At 44.2% G+C, this 12,367-nt stretch overlaps 1 protein-coding gene across 6 annotated transcripts in view; it reads left to right on the top strand.

Annotated features, from left to right (window-relative positions):
• The window catches only part of LOC141101061 (protocadherin-11 X-linked-like), a 1,762,603-nt gene that overhangs the window by 111,079 nt on the left and 1,639,157 nt on the right, over positions 1-12,367 (top strand). The window lies entirely within an intron of this gene.

Genomic DNA, 12,367 nt, shown 5'->3' with positions numbered 1-12,367 from the left:
GGAAGATTGTGAGGGTCCTAACTGTCTGTAAGCAAGGGCCCAGGGGAGTGCTCTCAGTTGGCTCAGTGGACTCTATTCCTGTACTGTGCCTTTAAAAACCCTGCTCTGACTACCCTCCCCTGGTCGCCCCTTGTTAGAGATACACAAGTCAGCAGACTGCAGCAGTCATGGGATGAGATACAGCAGATATCACACATTATAGGATTAGATGCATACTTTATACAGAGACTCTGAAGACTTCACAAGTAATCAGTTTAGATACAGCATCTAAGTAGATGAGATACATAAGTTTTCACACCCTCCCTCTGGAGATTGTTCTCCCGTTTTTCCTGCCCTGGAGGTGACAATAGTGGAATAAGTGGCGTCGATGGCGCCGTTCCCTCGTTATTCGCAGATAATTACTTTATATAACAATGTTACATTTAATTAGCGCTTAATATACATATAATAAACCGTCCGACCACAAAGCCCCGGAGACGCTGCAGAATAACGGACCAATTATCTCCTCTGAGCCGATGATACCGAGCCTCGTAAGAGGTTAATTCCTGGGGCCGGATCCAGCCGGTGTACGGGATCTGAACCGACCCTTCTGCACCAGTATATACCATGATGAGGAGTGTGCGCTCCGCTGGATGGAGATCACAGGGAGGGTACAGGCCTGGGGGGCCACCAGAGAAACCCCCAAAGTCTCAGGGTGACATCCAGTCCTGGCCCTTGATCAGCCACATCCCTGTGAAGTTCCCGGTGCAGCTTCCATCCATGTGCAGCACATCTCACATAAGGCCCATAGATCTACTACTCGGTGCCTTTCATGTGTGTGAGCCTGGGGCGGACGGTGCAGTGCGGTGCAGGCATGTCATTCCAGGCATGTCACTGCCTACATGCCTGCTCACTTGGTAGCTGTTTTACATTTCCCCAGTGGTTGATGATTTTTTGCGCTCTCCTGCCTGTAGCCGGGGTTCACATACATCTTCAACCCACATTGTGCTGTGTAATTGCTCCGCACTGTACAGATACATTTCTATAAGCAATTTGCTTTCAATTAGAGAAGAAAGGAGCAAAATTTTACGTCTGAGGTTCACGGAAAAGCTGGTTTAATATTAGGAGGAATCCAGTCTAGAGGAAGGTTCAAGAACCCTGCGCTAAGGCCTCTTTCACACATCAGTTTTTTGCCTTCAGGCGCGATCCGGCTTTTTTTTGTAAAACCGGATCCGGCAAAATGCAATGCCGGATCCGGTTTTTCCCCATTGACTTGCATTAGCGCCGGATCGTGCCGGATGGCATTGCGTTTCATCCGTTTTTTGCCGGATCCGGCAACTTGTCTCATTCCGGCGTCTGGAAAAAACGGCTACGTAACGTTTTTTGTCTCCGGCGAAAAAGCCGGAAGCGCCGGATCCGGCGCTTCCAGCTTTTTGCTACAATGAAAGTCTATGGGCGCCGGAATGCGCCGGATCCAGAAAAAGACGGATCCAGCCACCGGATCCGGTTTTTTTAAGTCTGCGCATTCTCAGATCCAATTGGCCAGCCGCCAGGAACAGAGACGGATCCAGCAAAAAACCGGATCCGTTTCTACAGTTCTCCAAAATTTATGCCGGATCCGTTTTTTCTAAAAAAAAAGCCGGATCCTGCCTGACGGCAAAAAACTGATGTGTGAAAGTAGCCTTACAGGGAAAAAAAATTATTTATTATGTTCGTGCTCTGCACTGCTGGACTTCAAGGTATCTAATGAGATGGTGAATCAGAGCTCTGACCTAATAAATAAGAGGTCTGATCTAATAAGTCAGAGGTCTGATATAGTAACAATTGTTCCCGATAATCATGGATTTGTAAATGCACCTTTACTCAGATTTCAGACATAATAAGTCAGATATCTGATATGGTAAGTCAGAGCTCTGATATAGAAACACTTGTTTCCGATATCGTGGATTGTAAATGCACCTTTAGTCAGGGGTCTGAGATAATAAGTCAAGAGATCTGATATGGGAAGTCAGAGATGTGGTAAGGGGAAGACAGGGTTTGAGACAAGTCTGAGTTCTGAGATAGTAAACCAGGATTATGATATAGTAAGTCAGTGATCTATTATAATAATCAAAGTTCTGATATAGTAAGTCAGCAAGCTGATACAGAGCCTCAGGGATCTGATATAGAAAGTCCAAGTTCTGATATAGTAAATTAGAGATGTGATATAGTAAGTCAAGGTTCAGGGTTACCAAATTAGGAATTTGATATAGTAATACTGATCTGATACATTCAGGCTATGTGCACACGTTGCGGATTTGTTGCAGATCCGCTAGTGATTTACAGTACAATGTTATTCAATGGGAAATAATGTTGCGCACATGCTGCGGAAAATTCTGCGCAGAAACACAGCAGTTTATTTTCCGCAGCATGTCAATTATTTGTGCGGAGTCCGCAGCATTTTTACATCCATTCCATTATAGGAATCCGCAGGTGTAAAAACACAAGCCGAATTAGCACTAAATCCGCAGGAAATCCGCGCGGATTTTGACCTGCGGATTCTGCCAAAAGATGCAGATTCCAGAAAATTCCGCACAGCAATCCGCAACGTCTACCATCCATCTGGCTATATGGATAGGAAGTTATGTGTATGAGATAGTAAGTCAGGGTTATCTAATATATAAAGCTCAATGTGTGTGTGTATGTCCGGGATTGGCATCCACACCGTCGCAGCTACAGCCACAAAATTTGGCACAGTCACACGTCTGGACCCCGAGAGCGTCCTAGGCTATGTTGTGAGGCGAAATTTTAACCCCACGCATTCCAATTCACCAAACAATTTTGCCCCATCTACATAATGGGGGAAAAAGTGTGTATCAAGCCCCGCCCCTCATTATGATGTCATAATGGTTGCCATGGCGACGCTGATGTCATCATAGGTTGCAAGCCCCGCCGCTCATTATGATGTCATAATGGTTGACTATGGGATGGAGGATGTGTGATGGATATATGGGCACTGGACTATGGGATGGAGGATATGTATGACCGATATATGGGCATGGGACTATGGGATGGAGGATGTGTGATGGGTATATGGGCATGGGACTATGGGATGGAGGATATGTATGACGGGTATATGGGCACAGGACTATGGGATGGAGGATGTGTGATGGATATATGGGCACTGGACTATGGGATGGAGGATATGTATGACGGGTATATGGGCACAGGACTATGGGATGGCGAATATGTATGATGGGTATATGGGCATGGGACTATGGGATGGAGGATGTGTGATGGGTATATGGGCATGGGACTATGGGATGGAGGATGTGTGATGGGTATATGGGCATGGGACTATGGGATGGAGGATATGTATGACGGGTATATGGGCACAGGACTATGGGATGGCGAATATGTATGATGGGTATATGGGCATGGGACTATGGGATGGAGGATGTGTGATGGGTATATGGGCACTCGACTATGGGATGGAGGATATGTTTATGGGCATGGGACTATGGGATGGAGGGATGTGTGATGGATATATGGGCACTGGACTATGGGATGGAGGATATGTATGATGGGTATATGGGCACTGGACTATGGGATGGCGAATATGTATGATGGGTATATGGGCATGGGACTATGGGATGGAGGATGTGTGATGGGTATATGGGCACTCGACTATGGGATGGCGAATATGTATGATGGGTATATGGGCACAGGCCTATGGGATGGAGGATATGTATGATGGGTATATGGGCATGAGACTATCGGATGGAGGATGTATGATGGGTATATGGGCACTGGACTATGGGATGGCGAATATGTATGATGGGTATATGGGCACGGGCCTATGGGATGGAGGATGTGTGATGGGTATATGGGCACTGGACTATGGGATGGAGGATATGTATGATGGATATATGGGCACTGGACTATGGGATGGAGGATATGTATGATAGTCGAGTGCCCATATACCTATGGGATGGCGAATATGTATGATGGGTATATGGGCATGGGACTATGGGATGGAGGATGTGTGATGGGTATATGGGCATGAGACTATGGGATAGAGGATGTGTGATGGGTATATGGGCACTCGACTATTGGATGGCGAATATGTATGATGGGTATATGGGCATGGGCCTATGGGATGGAGGATGTGTGATGGGTATATGGGCATGAGACTATGGGATGGAGGATGTGTGATGGGTATATGGGCATGGGACTATGGGATGGAGGATGTGTGATGGGTATATGGGCACGGGACTATGGGATGGAGGATGTGTGATGGGTTTATGGGCACTGGACTATGGGATGGCGAATATGTATGATGGTATATGGGCACAGGACTATGGGATGGAGGATGTATGATAGGTATATGGGCATGGGACTGTGGGATGGAGGATATGTATGATGGGTATATGGGCACGGGATTATGGGATGGCGGATATGTATGATGGGTATATGGGCATGGGACTATGAGATGAAGGATGTGTGATGGGTATATGGGCACTCGACTATGGGATGGCGAATATGTATGATGGGTATGTGGGCATGGGACTATGAGATGGAGGATGTGGGATGGGTATATTGGCACTCGACTGGGATAGAGGATATGTATGATGGGTATATGGGCACGGGACTATGGGATGGAGGATAATTATAATTAGCTATAACTAACCACAGTTAGTTACTATGCCCGGGCAGCGCTGGGCTGTTCAGCTAGTATTTAATAAGATGTCTGATAAAGTAAGTCAGAGATTTAATATAATACATCAAAGTTCTGAGTTTGTAAGTCGGGGTCATGGATGATATACAAGGGTTAATAAGTCAGGGTTCTAACATAGTAAGAATGGCTTTTATTATATTATGTTAATGGTATTGTTAAATAAGTCAGAGCACAAATAATTCAGGGCAATGATATCATTGAGTGCTGAGGATAATTGGTGCTATAAAATAAACTTGTAATCTGAAATAATAAGTCCGTTATGTAAAGTAGTGGGTCTTGAGTGCATTACAATGAGTGACAACACTGAGCAAGCCCTATGAGATAATAAGTCAGTGCCTGTGCTAGTTCTGTCTTATAATATTCCCCTTGGGATCAGTAAAGTGTATTGTACTATGCAGGTCTGTATTATGACGTAAGTGAAATGAGATAATAAGTCAGTGCTGAGATAATAGATCTGTGCCATGATGTCACTTGTTACCATTATGACATAATAGAAAGGAGCAGCAAGATAACATGTCTAAATTAACTACAGCTTGAGATAATAAGACCATGGAATTCATGATTTGAGATAATCGAGCTGTGCTTTCACATAATAGGTCTGAGCTAAAATTAACAGCTGCAATGAGATAAGTAATAATAATAATCTGAAGTCATAAGTCGGTGCTATAAGAGAATATTCCAGAGCTACACAAGGTCTGGGACATGAGATGACAATCTACTATGAGATAATAAGTCAGTACATGGTTATAATATATGGATTTATTTCTAAATCTACAAACTGATGTATCCAGAAATATAAAGCTCTCATGATGTCTTACTACGACTCCAATCAGGCTTGAGTGTGAGACCACTGTGATGGATGGAGAATCATCGGGGTGTGAAGCCGCCATATGTATCCACCCTATACAGAGAAGCTGCTCTGTGATATGTGAGATATTAGGCCGCTCGGCAGTAAATATATTTTGTTTTTCTGTTCCGGTCGGGGTGAGTCATTAGATCACGTCTCTAATCTGAGGGATCAGATAATGGCTTTAATGTGGTGCAGAGCCTGCAGCTGAATGCAGAATAAAAGCTCCAGCCCAGGCCTCTCTCCAGTGGAGGCTCCTGATGGAATAGGCAGAACTCGGCTATTTATAAGCTGGTGGCCCCCTGTGAGCGGAATCCCCCAAGACAAGACCTGCAAACCGTGCAACACTTCTCAGATGGCTGCACACGAAACACGGGAAATTCATGTCACTACCTGTACACGTGAAGGGGAGCTGGACAGGGACATCATACTCATCCAGAAATTCTGCACTCCCCTAAATAAGATGTAAGACCCTGTAAATCCCATCATACAGGATCAGTCATGTAATGTGTGCAGAGACTGCACCAGCAGAATAGTGAGTGCAGCTCTGGGGTATTATACAGGATTAGAGTTGAGCGATACCGTCCGATACTTCAAAGTATCGTATCGGATGGTATCGGCCGATCTTTAAAAAAAGTATCGGTATCGCCGATTCCGATACCGGAAGTCCCATTCAAGTCTATGGGACTTCCGGTATCGGAATAAGAAAAACCCTTTCCTGCCCTTGTACAGCCTCTCTGGGGTCTGTACGGGCCTTTCGGGGGGCTGTGCCGGCCTGCCAGGGGGTCTGTGCAGGCTCCGGTGGTCTGTGCCGGCCTGCCGGGGGGCTGTGCCGGCCTGCCGGTGGTCTGTGCAGGCTCCGGTGGGCTGTGCCGGCCTGCCGGGGGGCTGTGCCGGCTTGCCGGGGGGCTGTGCCGGCCTGCCGGGGGGCTGTGCAGGCTTCGGGGGTCTGTGCAGGCATCGTCCGATGGGACTACAAGTCCCATCGGGCGATGCCTGCTACCATGACAGTGATTGACACATTAGCCAATGATGGGACAGTAGTAGTCCCATCATCCGGCTAATGTGTTAAATGTAAAAAAAAAAAAAAAAAAAATTACATGCTACATACATGCTACATTCATACAACATGCATGCTACATACATGCTACATTCATACTACATAAATACTACATGCAACATACATACTACATATATACTACATACATACTACATACTACATACATGCTACATTCATACTACATAAATACTACATGCAACATACATACTACATATATACTACATACATACTACATATATACTACATGCATGCTACATACATACTGCATGCTACATACATACCACATACATACTACATACATACTACATACATACTGCATGCTACATACATACTACATGCTACATACATACCACATATATACTACATACATACAATACATTCATACAATACATACATAGACATACAGTACATATAACATAGAGTAACATACTTACCAATACTTGTCACATTGTTCCCCGAAGCCATTGTCGTCTACGGAATAAATATTAACATAACAAACCACAAAAATACTCACCCACGATCCGAAGCAGTCCACGAGTGTGTCCCACGACGATCTTGGGTAGAGAACTGCAGCATCAGATGATGCTGCCGTTCTCTACGGGCTGCAGGAATCCAATGACGGAAGGTAGGTATCCTTCCGCACTGTATTCCTCCGCCACTTAAAAAAAAAAAAAGTCCCTAGTCTCACTTTATGCCATTGCTGCGTGGGAATTTCCCACACAGCAATGGCATAAAGTGAGACTAGGGACTTTTTTTTTTTAAGTGGCGGAGGAATACAGTGCGGAAGGATACCTACCTTCCGTCATTGGATTCCTGCAGCCCGTAGAGAACGGCAGCATCATCTGATGCTGCAGTTCTCTACCCAAGATCGTCGTGGGACACACTCGTGGACTGCTTCGGATCGTGGGTGAGTATTTTTGTGGTTTGTTATGTTAATATTTATTCCGGAAAAGACAATGGCTTCGGGGAACAATGTGACAAGTATTGGTAAGTATGTTACTCTATGTTATATGTACTGTATGTCTATGTATGTATTGTATGAATGTATTGTATGTATGTAGTATATATGTGGTATGTATGTAGCATGTAGTATGTATGTAGTATGTATGTAGCATGCATGTAGCATGTACTATGTATGTAGCATGCATGTAGTATGTATGTAGCATGCATGTAGTATATATGTAGCATGTATGTAGTATGTATGTGGTATGTATGTAGTATGTATGTAGCATGCATGTAGTATATATGTAGTATGTATGTAGCATGTAGTATGTATGTAGTATGTATGTGGTATGTATGTGGCATGTAGTATGTATGTAGCATGCATGTAGTATGTATGTAGCATGCATGTAGTATGTATGTAGTATGTATGTAGCATGCAGTATGTATGTAGCATGTATGTAGTATGTATGTAGTATATATGTAGTATGTATGTAGCATGTAGTATGTATGTAGCATGCATGTAGTATATATGTAGTATGTATGTAGCATGTAGTATGTATGTGGTATGTATGTGGCATGTAGTATGTATGTAGCATGCATGTAGTATGTATGTAGCATGCATGTAGTATGTATGTAGCATGCATGTAGTATGTATGTAGCATGTAGTATGTATGTAGCATGTAGTATGTATGTAGCATGCATGTAGTATGTATGTAGTATGTATGTAGTATATATGTAGTATGTATGTAGCATGTAGTATGTATGTAGTATGTATGTAGTATGTATGTAGCATGTAGTATGTATGTAGCATGTATGTAGTATGTATGTAGCATGTAGTATGTATGTAGCATGCATGTAGTATGTATGTAGTATGTATGTAGCATGTAGTATGTATGTAGCATGCATGTAGTATGTATGTAGTATGTATGTAGCATGCAGTATGTATGTAGTATGTAGTATGTATGTAGTATATATGTAGTATGTATGTAGCATGTAGTATGTATGTAGCATGCATGTAGTATGTATGTAGTATTTTTTTTTTTTTTTTTAACATTTAACACATTAGCCGGATGATGGGACTACTACTGTCCCATCATTGGCTAATGTGTCAATCACTGTCATGGTAGCAGGCATCGCCAGATGGGACTTGTAGTCCCATCGGACGATGCTTGCACAGACCCCCGGACATCAGCACAGCCCCCCGGCAGGCCGGTACAGACCCCCACAGGGTGCACAGACCACCGGCAGGCCGGCACAGCCCCCCGGCAGGCCGGTACAGACCCCCACAGGGTGCACAGACCACCGGCAGGCCGGCACAGCCCCCCGGCAGGCCGGTACAGACCCCGGGCAGTCCACACAGCCCCCCGGCAGGCCGGCAGAGACCCCCGGAAGGCCCGAAATGACGGCGCATCATCATGCGCACACACCGCGCATCATGATGACGTCAGTCTGTCAATCAACTTGGAACTTCCGATTCCGATGCCGAATTCCGATATTGAAAAAATATCGGAAGTCGGTATCGGAATTCCGATACAGCAAGTATCGGCCGATACCCGATACTTGCGGTATCGGAATGCTCAACACTGTAACAGGATGTAACTCAGGATCAGTCATGTAATGTGCAAAGTGACTCCACCAGAAGAATAGTGAGTGCAGCTCTGGAGTATAATACAGGAGGTAACTCAGGATCAGTCATGTAATGTGTGCAGAGACTGCACCAGCAGAATAGTGAGTGCAGCTCTGGAGTATAATACAGGATGTAACTCAGGATCAGTAATGTATGTACACAGTGACTCCACCAGCAGAATAGTGAATGCAGCTCTGGGGTATTATACAGGATGTACCTCAGGATCAGTAATGTAATGTATGTATACAGTGACTGCACCAGCAGAATAGTGAGTGCAGCCCTGGAGTATAATACAGGGTGTAACTCAGGATCAGTAATGTAATGTATGCACACAGTGACTGCACCAGCAGAATAGTGAGTGCAGCTCTGGAGTATAATACAGGATGTAACTCAGGATCAGTACAGTATCAGTAATGTAATGTATGTATACAGTGACTGCACCAGCAGAATAGTGAGTGCAGCTCTGGAGTATAATACAGGATGTAACTCAGGATCAGTACAGTATCAGTAATGTAATGTATGTATACAGTGACTGCACCAGCAGAATAGTGAGTGCAGCCCTGGAGTATAATACAGGATGTAACTCAGGATCAGTAATGTATGTACGCAGTGACTGCACCAGCAGAATAGTGAGTGCAGCCCTGGAGTATAATACAGGATGTAACTCAGCATCAGTAATGTATGTACGCAGTGACTGCACCAGCAGAATAGTGAGTGCAGCTCTGGAGTATAATACAGGATGTAACTCAGCATCAGTAATGTATGTACGCAGTGACTGCACCAGCAGAATAGTGAGTGCAGCTCTGGGGTATAATACAGGATGTAACTCAGCATCAGTAATGTATGTACGCAGTGACTGCACCAGCAGAATAGTGAGTGCAGCTCTGGAGTATAATACAGGGTGTAACTCAGGATCAGTAAAGTATGTACACAGTGACTGCACCAGAAGAATAGTGAGTGCAGCTCTGGAGTATAATACAGGATGTAACACAGGATCAGTACAGGATCAGTAAAGCAATGTATGTACACAGTGACTGCACCAGCAGAATAGTGAGTGCAGCTCTCGAGTATAATACAAGATGTAACTCAGGATCAGTACAGGATCAGTAATGTATGTACACAGTGACTGCACCAGCAGAATAGTGAGTGCAGCTCTGGGGTATAATGCAGGATATAACTCAGCATCAGTAATGTATGTACGCAGTGACTGCACCAGCAGAATAGTGAGTGCAGCTCTGGGTTATAATACAGGATTTAATTCAGGATCAGTAATGTATGTACACAGTGACTGCACCAGCAGTATAGTGAGTGCAGCTCTGGAGTATAATACAGGATGTAACGCAGGATCAGTAATGTATGTACACAGTAACTGCACCAGCAGAATAGTGAGTGCAGCTCTGGGGTATAATACAGGATGTAACTCAGCATCAGTAATGTATGTACGCAGTGACTGCACCAGCAGAATAGTGAGTGCAGCTCTGGAGTATAATACAGGGTGTAACGCAGGATCAATAATGTAATGTATGTATACAGTGACTGCACCAACAGAATAGCGAGTGCAGCTCTGGAGTATAATACAGGATGTAACGCAGGATCAGTAATGTATGTATACAGGGACTGCACCATCAGAATAGCGAGTGCAGCTCTGGAGTATAATACAGGATATAACTCAGGATCAGTAATGTAATGTATGTACACAGTGACTGCACCAGCAGAATAGTGAGTGCAGCTCTGGAGTATAATACAGGATGTAACGCAGGATCAGTAATGTATGTACACAGTGACTGCACCAGCAGAATAGTGAGTGCAGCTCTGGAGTATAATACAGGATGTAACTCGGCATCAGTAATGTATGTACGCAGTGACTGCACCAGCAGAATAGTGAGTGCAGCTCTGCAGTATAATACAGGGTGTAACTCAGGATCAGTAAAGTATGTACACAGTGACTGCACCAGAAGAATAGTGAGTGCAGCTCTGGAGTATAATACAGGATGTAACACAGGATCAGTACAGGATCAGTAATGCAATGTATGTACACAGTGACTGCACCAGCAGAATAGTGAGTGCAGCTCTGGAGTATAATACAAGATGTAACTCAGGATCAGTACAGGATCAGTAATGTATGTACACAGTGACTGCACCAGCAGAATAGTGAGTGCAGCTCTGGAGTATAATACATGTGTAACTCAGGATCAGTAATGTAATGTATGTACACAGTGACTGCACCAGCAGAATAGTGAGTGCAGCTCTGGGGTATAATACAGGATGTAACTCAGCATCAGTAATGTATGTACGCAGTGACTGCACCAGAAGAATAGTGAGTGCAGCTCTGGAGTATAATACAGGATGTAACACAGGATCAGTACAGGATCAGTAATGTATGTACACAGTGACTGCACCAGCAGAATAGTGAGTGCAGCTCTGGAGTATAATACAGGATGTAACTCAGCATCAGTAATGTAATGTATGTACACAGTGACTGCACCAGCAGTATAGTGAGTGCAGCTCTGGAGTATAATACATGGTGTAACGCAGGATCAGTAATGTATGTACACAGTAACTGCACCAGCAGAATAGTGAGTGCAGCTCTGGGGTATAATACAGGATGTAACTCAGGATCAATAATGTAATGTATGTATACAGTGACTTCAACAGAATAGCGAGTGCAGCTCTGGAGTATAATACAGGATGTAACGCAGGATCAGTAATGTATGTATACAGGGACTGCACCATCAGAATAGTGAGTGCAGCTCTGGAGTATAATACAGGATGTAAGTCAGGATCAGTAATGTAATGTATGTACACAGTGACTGCACCAGCAGAATAGTGAGTGCAGCTCTGGAGTATAATACAGGATGTAACTCAGGATCAGTAATGTAATGTATGTACACAGTGACTGTACCAGCGGATTAGTGAGTGCAGCTCTGGGGTATAATACAGGATGTAACTCTGCATCGGTAATGTATGTACACAGTGACTGCACTAGCAGAATAGCGAGTGCAGCTCTGGGGTATAATACAGGATGTAACTCACGATAAGTAATGTAATGTATGTACACAGTGACTGCACCAGCAGAATAGTGAGTGCAGCTCTGGAGTATAATACAGGATGTTACTCTGGATCAGTAATGTATGTGCAAAGTGACTCCACCAGAAGAATAGTGAGTGCAGCTCTGGAGTATAATACAGGAGGTAA

This window comes from Dendrobates tinctorius, unplaced genomic scaffold (genome assembly GCF_039654945.1).
Source record: "Dendrobates tinctorius isolate UK_male_01 unplaced genomic scaffold, ASM3965494v1 ptg000114l, whole genome shotgun sequence".
Lineage (NCBI taxonomy): Eukaryota > Metazoa > Chordata > Amphibia > Anura > Dendrobatidae > Dendrobates > Dendrobates tinctorius.
This window is presented reverse-complemented; position numbering and strand designations above follow the sequence as displayed.